The sequence below is a fragment of the Balaenoptera ricei genome, chromosome 6, assembly GCF_028023285.1.
Source record: "Balaenoptera ricei isolate mBalRic1 chromosome 6, mBalRic1.hap2, whole genome shotgun sequence".
Classification (NCBI taxonomy): domain Eukaryota; kingdom Metazoa; phylum Chordata; class Mammalia; order Artiodactyla; family Balaenopteridae; genus Balaenoptera; species Balaenoptera ricei.
In genome coordinates, this window is record NC_082644.1 from 32,311,361 (window position 1) to 32,323,678 (window position 12,318).

The following is a 12,318-nucleotide window of genomic DNA, read 5'->3' on the forward strand; positions in this document are numbered from 1 at the left end:
GGCCTCAAGGAAAATGCTGCACAACTACCCTTCTGGAGGGCAAATCAGAGCCTTAGGTCGAGGGTAGGGCGCACGTTGAGATTCCCCTTAGCTCTAGTGCAGGGCAGGATATGCTCCCCACCAGGGCCTGGAAGCACCCTCTTTCTTTGGAGAAAACTCATTTTCTTCCAGAGCCATGCCTGGAGTGAGGACAAGTCCGACAACCACAGTGTTTTTCAGGTAGCTTCAAGGCCGCATGAATGGAGCTTTCAAGACGGGAAAACAAGGCTTGTCTCCTAAGGCCGCCATTTCCAGGCTGACACGCAGAAGAAGCATCTGTGGTTTCTAGCAGGTCAAAAGAGACCTAGCTCCTCACTGGGTCCTTGGAGAATCAACTTTTCTCTGCAGGGTGTTCTGCGTGTAGCGAACTGCCTAAATGAAAGAATTTCCTAGGTGTCCTGGGCTCCTGGGCATCTTCCAAAAGCCTGCGGCGTTACACCAGAAAGTGTGCTCTAGTTGCACTTGGACCACAAGCCGACTCTCTCCTAGAGGTTGGTTGACTTCAGCTAGGAGCTGGTAGAAGGAACTGTAAGCAAAGAGTTTTCCTCAGTACAGCTCGGACTACTGTAAGCAGGCAGACTGGCATGGCATGCTGCACCTACTACAACCGTGTTCCTGAGGCTGTTGGTGAGCTGAGGAAATCGAGCTCCCCCGAGGGAGCGTGCATCATGCTGCCCTTCACTCGGCACAGACACGGGCACTCCGAAGGGCCTACGTGTCTGAATGTTGATCTTCAACTCAGGGGAGCCTGGGGGTTACTCAGTGTCTTTGTACGGAAACGGGTGCAGACGCAAGGGAGCAGGAGTCCTGAGAAGATTAGTACCGTGAAACTAATGCAGAAGTGCGACTAAGGCCTCATGGAAGCTGCGCACTCCTACCCTGCTGCATGGCATATCAGGGCCCTCCTTCGAAGTTAGGCCTCACGTTGAGATTCCCTTTAGCTATAGAACAGGACAGGATGAGCTCTGACCGAGAAACTGGGATACCCTGTTTCTTCGTGAAACCTTTTTTTCCCTCTCACAGCCATGCCTGCCGTGAGTATAAGGCTGACAACCACAGTGTTTTTAAGGGATCTTCAAGGCGCATAAGAGGAGCTTTCAAGGTGGGAAAACAAGGCCAGTCCCATCAGGCACCATCTCCAGGATGACACTCAGAGTAAGTGTCTCAGGGTACTGGCAGGTCAAAAGAGACCTAGCTAGCTCCCTGGCTCTTCCCTGATTCAACTTTTCTACACAGGGTGTTCTGCGTGTAGTGAACTGCCTAGACGAAAGAGGGCCCTAGGTCTCTGAGGGTCCGGTGCCTCTCCCAAAAGCCTGAAGTGTTCCACAGAAAACTGTGCTGTAGTGGAAGTTGCAATGCAAGCTGCCTTTCTCCTTGAGATACGGTGACTTAAGCTATGAGGTCCTAGAAGGACTTGTAAGCAGAGAGTTTTTCTCAGTACAGCTCAGACTAGGGCAACGAGGACGACTTCCGCGGCATGCCTGACTTTCTAGAACCGTGTTCATGAAACCTTTCGGTAGTTGGGGATATCTAGCTCCCCGAGTAAAGCGTGCAGCGTGTTACCCTTCACTCGGCCTACCCAGGGGCATCCTGACGGGCCTACGGGTCTGACTGTGGCCCAGCAAGCCCAGGGAAGCCTTGGAGTACTCAGTGTCTTTGTATGGAAACGAGTGCTGCCGTGAGGCATTTAGGAGTCCTGAAAACCTTACTAGCGTTCATCTAACGCAGGAGAACTTCTAAGGCCTCATGGAAACTGTTGCACGCCTACCCCGCTACTTGGCATATCAGGGCCCACCTTGGAAGTGAGAGCTCCCTTTGAGTTTCCCTTTAGCTATAAAACAGGACAGGATGCGCTCTGACTCGGAAACTAAAATACCCTGTCTCTTCGTGTAACCTCTTTTTCCTCTAACAGTCATGCCTGCAATGAGTATAAGCCTGACAACAACAGGGTTTTTAAGGGAGCTTCAAGGCGCAGAAGAGGAGCTTTCAAGGTGGGAAAACAAGGCCAGTCCCATCAGGCACCATCTCCAGGTTGACACGCAGCGTAAGTGTCTCTGGCTTCTGGCAGGTCCAAAGAGACCTAGCTACCTCCCTGGCTCTTCCCTCATTCAACTTTTCTACACAGGGTGCTCTGCGTGTAGTGAAATGCCTAGACGAAAGAGTGCCCTAGGTCTCCTAGGGTCCTGTGCCTCTCCCAAAAGCCTGAAGTGTTCCACAGAAAACAGTGTTGTAGTGGAAGTTGCAATGCAATCTGCCTTTAATCTTGAGATACGGTGACTTGTTATGAGGTCCTAGAAGGACTTGTAAGCAGAGAGTTTTTCTCAGTACAGCTGAGACTAGGGTCACGAGGACGATTTCCATGGTATGCTGGATTTTCTAGAACTGTGTTCATGAAACCTTTCTGTAGCTGGGGATACCTAGCTCCCCGAATGAAGCGTGCAGTGTGTTACCCTTTACTCCGCCTACCCATGGGCACCCTGACAGGCCTACGGGTCTGACTGTGGCCCAGCAAGCCCAGGGAAGCCTTGGAGTACTCAGTGTCCTTGTACGGAAACGAGTGCTGCCGCGAGGGGTCTAGGAGTCCTGAATACCTTACTAGCGTTCAACTAAAGCAAGAGAGCGACTAAGGCCTCATGGAAGCCTTTGCACGCCGACTCCGCTACATGGCATATCAGGGCCCTCCTTCGAAGCGAGGGCTCACTTTGAGTTTCCCTTTAGCTATAAAACAGGACAGGATTAGCTCTGAATCAGAAACTGAAATACCCTGTCTCTTCGTGTTAACCTCTTTTTCCCTCTCACAGCCATGCCTGCCGTGAGTATAAGCCAGACAACCACAGTGTTTTTAAGGGAGCTTCAAGGCACATAAGAGGAGCTTTCAAGGTGGGAAAACGAGGCCAGTCCCATCAGGCACCACCTCCAGGTTGACACGCAGCATAAGTGTCTCCGGCTTCTGGCAGGTCAAAAGAGACCTAGCTACCTCCCTGGCTCTTCCTTGATTCAACTTTTCTACATAAGGTGCTCTACGTGTAGCGAACTGCTTAGATGAAAGACTGCCCTAGGACTCCTAGGGCCCTGTGCCTCTCCCAAAATTCTGAAGTGTTACACACAAAACTGTGCTGTAGTGGAAGTTGCAATGCAAGCTGCCTTTCTCCTTGAGATACGGTGACTTCAGGTATGAGGTCCTAGAAGGACTTGTAAGCGGAGAGTTTTTCTCAGTACCGCTCAGAGTAGGGCAACGAGGACGAATTCCATGGTATGCTGGACTTGCTAGGACCGCGTTCATGAAGCCGTTGGCGAGCTGGGGATATCTAGCTCGCCCAAGGAAGAGTGCAGCGTGTGACTCTTCACTCGACCTACGCAGGGCCACCCTGAATGGCCTACGGGTCTGAGTGTGGCCCAGCAAGCTCAGGGGAGCCTGGGGGTGCTCAGGGTCCTTGTACGGAAACGAGTGCTGCCGCGAGGGGGTCTACGAGTCCTGAAAAGCTTACTAGCGTTCAACTAAAGCAGAAGAGCGACTAAGGCCTCATGGAAGCTGCTGCACGCCTACTCCGCTGCATGGCATGTCAGGGCCCTCCTTCGAAGCTAGGCCTCACTTTGAGTTTCCCTTTAGCTAGAGAACAGGACAGGATGAGCTCTGAATCAGAAACTGGAATACGTGTTTCTTCGTGAAACCTCTTTTTCCCTCTCACAGCCATGCCTGTCGTGAGTATAAGCCCGACACCAACAGTGTTTTTCAGTTAGCTTCTAGCTTCTAGGCCCATAAAAGGAGCTTTCATGATGGGACAGCAAGGCTAGCCCCATCAGGTCCTGTTTCCAGATTGACACACCACATAAGTAGCTGTGGTTTCTAAGAGGTCAAAAGAGACCTAGCTACCTACTTGGCTCTTCCCAGAATCAATTTTTCTGCACAGGGTGTTGTACGTGTAGTGAAGTGCCTAGAGAATAGACTGCCCTAGGTCTCTAAGAGCCCTGTGCATGTCCCAAAGCCTGAAGTGTTACACAGAACACTGTGCCGTAGTGGAAGTTGGAATGCAAGCCGTCTTTCTCCTTGAGATACGGTGACTTCAGGTCTGAGGTCCTCGAAGGACTTCAAAGCAGAGAGGTTTACTCAGTACAGCTCAGAATCGGGTGAGGAGGCAGACTTCCATGGTTTGCTGGCCTTGCTAGAACCGTGTTCCTGAGGCTGATGGTGAGCTGAGGAAATCTAGCTTTCCCAAGAAAGAGTGCAGTTTGTTATCTTTCACTCGGCCTAAAAAGGGGCACACTGAAGGGCCTACGGGTCTGAGTGTGGCCCAGCAAGCCCAGGGGAGTCCTGGGGTACTCAGAGTTCTTGTACGCAAATGGGTACTGACACGAGTGGGCCTGGAGTCCTGAGAAGAGTAGTACCTTTAAACTAATGCAGGACTGCGACTAAGGCCTCAAGGAAAATGCTGCACAACTACCCTTCTGGAGGGCAAATCAGAGCCTTAGGTCGAGGGTAGGGCGCACGTTGAGATTCCCCTTAGCTCTAGTGCAGGGCAGGATATGCTCCCCACCAGGGCCTGGAAGCACCCTCTTTCTTTGGAGAAAACTCATTTTCTTCCAGAGCCATGCCTGGAGTGAGGACAAGTCCGACAACCACAGTGTTTTTCAGGTAGCTTCAAGGCCGCATGAATGGAGCTTTCAAGACGGGAAAACAAGGCTTGTCTCCTAAGGCCGCCATTTCCAGGCTGACACGCAGAAGAAGCATCTGTGGTTTCTAGCAGGTCAAAAGAGACCTAGCTCCTCACTGGGTCCTTGGAGAATCAACTTTTCTCTGCAGGGTGTTCTGCGTGTAGCGAACTGCCTAAATGAAAGAATTCCCTAGGTGTCCTGGGCTCCTGGGCATCTTCCAAAAGCCTGCGGCGTTACACCAGAAAGTGTGCTCTAGTTGCACTTGGACCACAAGCCGACTCTCTCCTAGAGGTTGGTTGACTTCAGCTAGGAGCTGGTAGAAGGAACTGTAAGCAAAGAGTTTTCCTCAGTACAGCTCGGACTACTGTAAGCAGGCAGACTGGCATGGCATGCTGCACCTACTACAACCGTGTTCCTGAGGCTGTTGGTGAGCTGAGGAAATCGAGCTCCCCCGAGGGAGCGTGCATCATGCTGCCCTTCACTCGGCACAGACACGGGCACTCCGAAGGGCCTACGTGTCTGAATGTTGATCTTCAACTCAGGGGAGCCTGGGGGTTACTCAGTGTCTTTGTACGGAAACGGGTGCAGACGCAAGGGAGCAGGAGTCCTGAGAAGATTAGTACCGTGAAACTAATGCAGAAGTGCGACTAAGGCCTCATGGAAGCTGCGCACTCCTACCCTGCTGCATGGCATATCAGGGCCCTCCTTCGAAGTTAGGCCTCACGTTGAGATTCCCTTTAGCTATAGAACAGGACAGGATGAGCTCTGACCGAGAAACTGGGATACCCTGTTTCTTCGTGAAACCTTTTTTTCCCTCTCACAGCCATGCCTGCCGTGAGTATAAGGCTGACAACCACAGTGTTTTTAAGGGATCTTCAAGGCGCATAAGAGGAGCTTTCAAGGTGGGAAAACAAGGCCAGTCCCATCAGGCACCATCTCCAGGATGACACTCAGAGTAAGTGTCTCAGGGTACTGGCAGGTCAAAAGAGACCTAGCTAGCTCCCTGGCTCTTCCCTGATTCAACTTTTCTACACAGGGTGTTCTGCGTGTAGTGAACTGCCTAGACGAAAGAGGGCCCTAGGTCTCTGAGGGTCCGGTGCCTCTCCCAAAAGCCTGAAGTGTTCCACAGAAAACTGTGCTGTAGTGGAAGTTGCAATGCAAGCTGCCTTTCTCCTTGAGATACGGTGACTTAAGCTATGAGGTCCTAGAAGGACTTGTAAGCAGAGAGTTTTTCTCAGTACAGCTCAGACTAGGGCAACGAGGACGACTTCCGCGGCATGCCTGACTTTCTAGAACCGTGTTCATGAAACCTTTCGGTAGTTGGGGATATCTAGCTCCCCGAGTAAAGCGTGCAGCGTGTTACCCTTCACTCGGCCTACCCAGGGGCATCCTGACGGGCCTACGGGTCTGACTGTGGCCCAGCAAGCCCAGGGAAGCCTTGGAGTACTCAGTGTCTTTGTATGGAAACGAGTGCTGCCGCGAGGCATTTAGGAGTCCTGAAAACCTTACTAGCGTTCATCTAACGCAGGAGAACTTCTAAGGCCTCATGGAAACTGTTGCACGCCTACCCCGCTACTTGGCATATCAGGGCCCACCTTGGAAGTGAGAGCTCCCTTTGAGTTTCCCTTTAGCTATAAAACAGGACAGGATGCGCTCTGACTCGGAAACTAAAATACCCTGTCTCTTCGTGTAACCTCTTTTTCCTCTAACAGTCATGCCTGCAATGAGTATAAGCCTGACAACAACAGGGTTTTTAAGGGAGCTTCAAGGCGCAGAAGAGGAGCTTTCAAGGTGGGAAAACAAGGCCAGTCCCATCAGGCACCATCTCCAGGTTGACACGCAGCGTAAGTGTCTCTGGCTTCTGGCAGGTCCAAAGAGACCTAGCTACCTCCCTGGCTCTTCCCTCATTCAACTTTTCTACACAGGGTGCTCTGCGTGTAGTGAAATGCCTAGACGAAAGAGTGCCCTAGGTCTCCTAGGGTCCTGTGCCTCTCCCAAAAGCCTGAATTGTTCCACAGAAAACAGTGTTGTAGTGGAAGTTGCAATGCAATCTGCCTTTAATCTTGAGATACGGTGACTTGTTATGAGGTCCTAGAAGGACTTGTAAGCAGAGAGTTTTTCTCAGTACAGCTGAGACTAGGGTCACGAGGACGATTTCCATGGTATGCTGGATTTTCTAGAACTGTGTTCATGAAACCTTTCTGTAGCTGGGGATACCTAGCTCCCCGAATGAAGCGTGCAGTGTGTTACCCTTTACTCCGCCTACCCATGGGCACCCTGACAGGCCTACGGGTCTGACTGTGGCCCAGCAAGCCCAGGGAAGCCTTGGAGTACTCAGTGTCCTTGTACGGAAACGAGTGCTGCCGCGAGGGCTCTACGAGTCCTGAAAAGCTTACTAGCGTTCAACTAAAGCAGAAGAGCGACTAAGGCCTCATGGAAGCTGCTGCACGCCTACTCCACTGCATGGCGTATCAGGGCCCTCCTTCGAAGCTAGGCCTCACTTTGAGTTTCCCTTTAGCTAGAGAACAGGACAGGATGAGCTCTGAATCAGAAACTGGAATACGTGTTTCTTCGTGAAACCTCTTTTTCCCTCTCACAGCCATGCCTGTCGTGAGTATAAGCCCGACACCAACAGTGTTTTTCAGTTAGCTTCTAGGCGCATAAAAGGAGCTTTCATGATGGGACAGCAAGGCTAGCCCCATCAGGTCCTGTTTCCAGATTGACACACAGCATAAGTAGCTGTGGTTTCTAAGAGGTCAAAAGAGACCTGGCTACCTACTTGGCTCTGCCCAGAATCAATATTTCTGCACAGGGTGTTGTACGTGTAGTGAAGTGCCTAGACAATAGACTGCCCTAGGTCTCTAAGAGCCCTGTGCATGTCCCAAAGCCTGAAGTGTTACACAGAACACTGTGCCGTAGTGGAAGTTGGAATGCAAGCCGTCTTTCTCCTTGAGATACGGTGACTTCAGGTACGAGGTCCTCGAAGGACTTCAAAGCAGAGAGTTTTACTCAGTACAGCTCAGAATCGGCCGATGAGGCAGACTTCCATGGTTTGCTGGCCTTGCTAGAACCGTGTTCCTGAGGCTGATGGTGAGCTGAGGAAATCTAGCTTTCCCAAGAAAGAGTGCAGTTTGTTATCTTTCACTCGGCCTAAAAAGGGGCACACTGAAGGGCCTACGGGTCTGAGTGTGGCCCAGCAAGCCCAGGGGAGTCCTGGGGTACTCAGAGTTCTTGTACGCAAATGGGTACTGACACGAGTGGGCCTGGAGTCCTGAGAAGAGTAGTACCTTTAAACTAATGCAGGACTGCGACTAAGGCCTCAAGGAAAATGCTGCACAACTACCCTTCTGGAGGGCAAATCAGAGCCTTAGGTCGAGGGTAGGGCGCACGTTGAGATTCCCCTTAGCTCTAGTGCAGGGCAGGATATGCTCCCCACCAGGGCCTGGAAGCACCCTCTTTCTTTGGAGAAAACTCATTTTCTTCCAGAGCCATGCCTGGAGTGAGGACAAGTCCGACAACCACAGTGTTTTTCAGGTAGCTTCAAGGCCGCATGAATGGAGCTTTCAAGACGGGAAAACAAGGCTTGTCTCCTAAGGCCGCCATTTCCAGGCTGACACGCAGAAGAAGCATCTGTGGTTTCTAGCAGGTCAAGAGAGACCTAGCTCCTCACTGGGTCCTTGGAGAATCAACTTTTCTCTGCAGGGTGTTCTGCGTGTAGCGAACTGCCTAAATGAAAGAATTCCCTAGGTGTCCTGGGCTCCTGGGCATCTTCCAAAAGCCTGCGGCGTTACACCAGAAAGTGTGCTCTAGTTGCACTTGGACCACAAGCCGACTCTCTCCTAGAGGTTGGTTGACTTCAGCTAGGAGCTGGTAGAAGGAACTGTAAGCAAAGAGTTTTCCTCAGTACAGCTCGGACTACTGTAAGCAGGCAGACTGGCATGGCATGCTGCACCTACTACAACCGTGTTCCTGAGGCTGTTGGTGAGCTGAGGAAATCGAGCTCCCCCGAGGGAGCGTGCATCATGCTGCCCTTCACTCGGCACAGACACGGGCACTCCGAAGGGCCTACGTGTCTGAATGTTGATCTTCAACTCAGGGGAGCCTGGGGGTTACTCAGTGTCTTTGTACGGAAACGGGTGCAGACGCAAGGGAGCAGGAGTCCTGAGAAGATTAGTACCGTGAAACTAATGCAGAAGTGCGACTAAGGCCTCATGGAAGCTGCGCACTCCTACCCTGCTGCATGGCATATCAGGGCCCTCCTTCGAAGTTAGGCCTCACGTTGAGATTCCCTTTAGCTATAGAACAGGACAGGATGAGCTCTGACCGAGAAACTGGGATACCCTGTTTCTTCGTGAAACCTTTTTTTCCCTCTCACAGCCATGCCTGCCGTGAGTATAAGGCTGACAACCACAGTGTTTTTAAGGGATCTTCAAGGCGCATAAGAGGAGCTTTCAAGGTGGGAAAACAAGGCCAGTCCCATCAGGCACCATCTCCAGGATGACACTCAGAGTAAGTGTCTCAGGGTACTGGCAGGTCAAAAGAGACCTAGCTAGCTCCCTGGCTCTTCCCTGATTCAACTTTTCTACACAGGGTGTTCTGCGTGTAGTGAACTGCCTAGACGAAAGAGGGCCCTAGGTCTCTGAGGGTCTGGTGCCTCTCCCAAAAGCCTGAAGTGTTCCACAGAAAACTGTGCTGTAGTGGAAGTTGCAATGCAAGCTGCCTTTCTCCTTGAGATACGGTGACTTAAGCTATGAGGTCCTAGAAGGACTTGTAAGCAGAGAGTTTTTCTCAGTACAGCTCAGACTAGGGCAACGAGGACGACTTCCACGGCATGCCTGACTTTCTAGAACCGTGTTCATGAAACCTTTCGGTAGTTGGGGATATCTAGCTCCCCGAGTAAAGCGTGCAGCGTGTTACCCTTCACTCGGCCTACCCAGGGGCATCCTGACGGGCCTACGGGTCTGACTGTGGCCCAGCAAGCCCAGGGAAGCCTTGGAGTACTCAGTGTCTTTGTATGGAAACGAGTGCTGCCGCGAGGCATTTAGGAGTCCTGAAAACCTTACTAGCGTTCATCTAACGCAGGAGAACTTCTAAGGCCTCATGGAAACTGTTGCACGCCTACCACGCTACTTGGCATATCAGGGCCCACCTTGGAAGTGAGAGATCCCTTTGAGTTTCCCTTTAGCTATAAACAGGACAGGATGCGCTCTGACTCGGAAACTAAAATACCCTGTCTCTTCGTGTAACCTCTTTTTCCTCTAACAGTCATGCCTGCAATGAGTATAAGCCTGACAACAACAGGGTTTTTAAGGGAGCTTCAAGGCGCATAAGAGGAGCTTTCAAGGTGGGAAAACAAGGCCAGTCCCATCAGGCACCATCTCCAGGTTGACACGCAGCGTAAGTGTCTCTGGCTTCTGGCAGGTCCAAAGAGACCTAGCTACCTCCCTGGCTCTTCCCTCATTCAACTTTTCTACACAGGGTGCTCTGCGTGTAGTGAAATGCCTAGACGAAAGAGTGCCCTAGGTCTCCTAGGGTCCTGTGCCTCTCCCAAAAGCCTGAATTGTTCCACAGAAAACAGTGTTGTAGTGGAAGTTGCAATGCAATCTGCCTTTAATCTTGAGATACGGTGACTTGTTATGAGGTCCTAGAAGGACTTGTAAGCAGAGAGTTTTTCTCAGTACAGCTGAGACTAGGGTCACGAGGACGATTTCCATGTTATGCTGGATTTTCTAGAACTGTGTTCATGAAACCTTTCTGTAGCTGGGGATACCTAGCTCCCCGAATGAAGCGTGCAGTGTGTTACCCTTTACTCCGCCTACCCATGGGCACCCTGACAGGCCTACGGGTCTGACTGTGGCCCAGCAAGCCCAGGGAAGCCTTGGAGTACTCAGTGTCCTTGTACGGAAACGAGTGCTGCCGCGAGGGGTCTAGGAGTCCTGAATACCTTACTAGCGTTCAACTAAAGCAAGAGAGCGACTAAGGCCTCATGGAAGCCTTTGCACGCCGACTCCGCTCCATGGCATATCAGGGCCCTCCTTCGAAGCGAGGGCTCACTTTGAGTTTCCCTTTAGCTATAAAACAGGACAGGATTAGCTCTGAATCAGAAACTGAAATACCCTGTCTCTTCGTGTATCCTCTTTTTCCCTCACACAGCCATGCCTGCAATGAATATAATGCTGACAACCACAGTGTTTTTATGGGAGCTTCAAGGCGCATAAGAGGAGCTTTCAAGGTGGGAAAACAAGGCCAGTCCCATCAGGCACCATCTCCAGGTTGACACGCAGCGTAAGTGTCTCCGGCTTCTGGCAGGTCAAAAGAGACCTAGCTACCTCCCTGGCTCTTCCCTTATTCAACTTTTCTACATAAGGTGCTCTGCGGGTAGCGAACTGCTTAGATGAAAGACTGCCCTAGGACTCCTAGGGTCCTGTGCCTCTCCCAAAAGCCTGAAGTGTTCCACACAAAACTGTGCTGTAGTGGAAGTTGCAATGCAAGCTGCCTTTCTCCTGGAGATACGGTGACTTCAGGTATGAGGTCCTAGAAGGACTTGTAAGCAGAGAGTTTTTCTCAGTACCGCTCAGAGTAGGGCAACGAGGACGAATTCCATGGTATGCTGGACTTGCTAGGACCGCGTTCATGAAGCCGTTGGCGAGCTGGGGATATCTAGCTCGCCCAAGGAAGAGTGCAGCGTGTGACTCTTCACTCGACCTACGCAGGGCCACCCTGAATGGCCTACGGGTCTGAGTGTGGCCCAGCAAGCTCAGGGGAGCCTGGGGGTGCTCAGGGTCCTTGTACGGAAACGAGTGCTGCCGCGAGGGGGTCTACGAGTCCTGAAAAGCTTACTAGCGTTCAACTAAAGCAGAAGAGCGACTAAGGCCTCATGGAAGCTGCTGCACGCCTACTCCGCTGCATGGCATGTCAGGGCCCTCCTTCGAAGCTAGGCCTCACTTTGAGTTTCCCTTTAGCTAGAGAACAGGACAGGATGAGCTCTGAATCAGAAACTGGAATACGTGTTTCTTCGTGAAACCTCTTTTTCCCTCTCACAGCCATGCCTGTCGTGAGTATAAGCCCGACACCAACAGTGTTTTTCAGTTAGCTTCTAGCTTCTAGGCCCATAAAAGGAGCTTTCATGATGGGACAGCAAGGCTAGCCCCATCAGGTCCTGTTTCCAGATTGACACACCACATAAGTAGCTGTGGTTTCTAAGAGGTCAAAAGAGACCTAGCTACCTACTTGGCTCTTCCCAGAATCAATTTTTCTGCACAGGGTGTTGTACGTGTAGTGAAGTGCCTAGAGAATAGACTGCCCTAGGTCTCTAAGAGCCCTGTGCATGTCCCAAAGCCTGAAGTGTTACACAGAACACTGTGCCGTAGTGGAAGTTGGAATGCAAGCCGTCTTTCTCCTTGAGATACGGTGACTTCAGGTCTGAGGTCCTCGAAGGACTTCAAAGCAGAGAGGTTTACTCAGTACAGCTCAGAATCGGGTGAGGAGGCAGACTTCCATGGTTTGCTGGCCTTGCTAGAACCGTGTTCCTGAGGCTGATGGTGAGCTGAGGAAATCTAGCTTTCCCAAGAAAGAGTGCAGTTTGTTATCTTTCACTCGGCCTAAAAAGGGGCACACTGAAGGGCC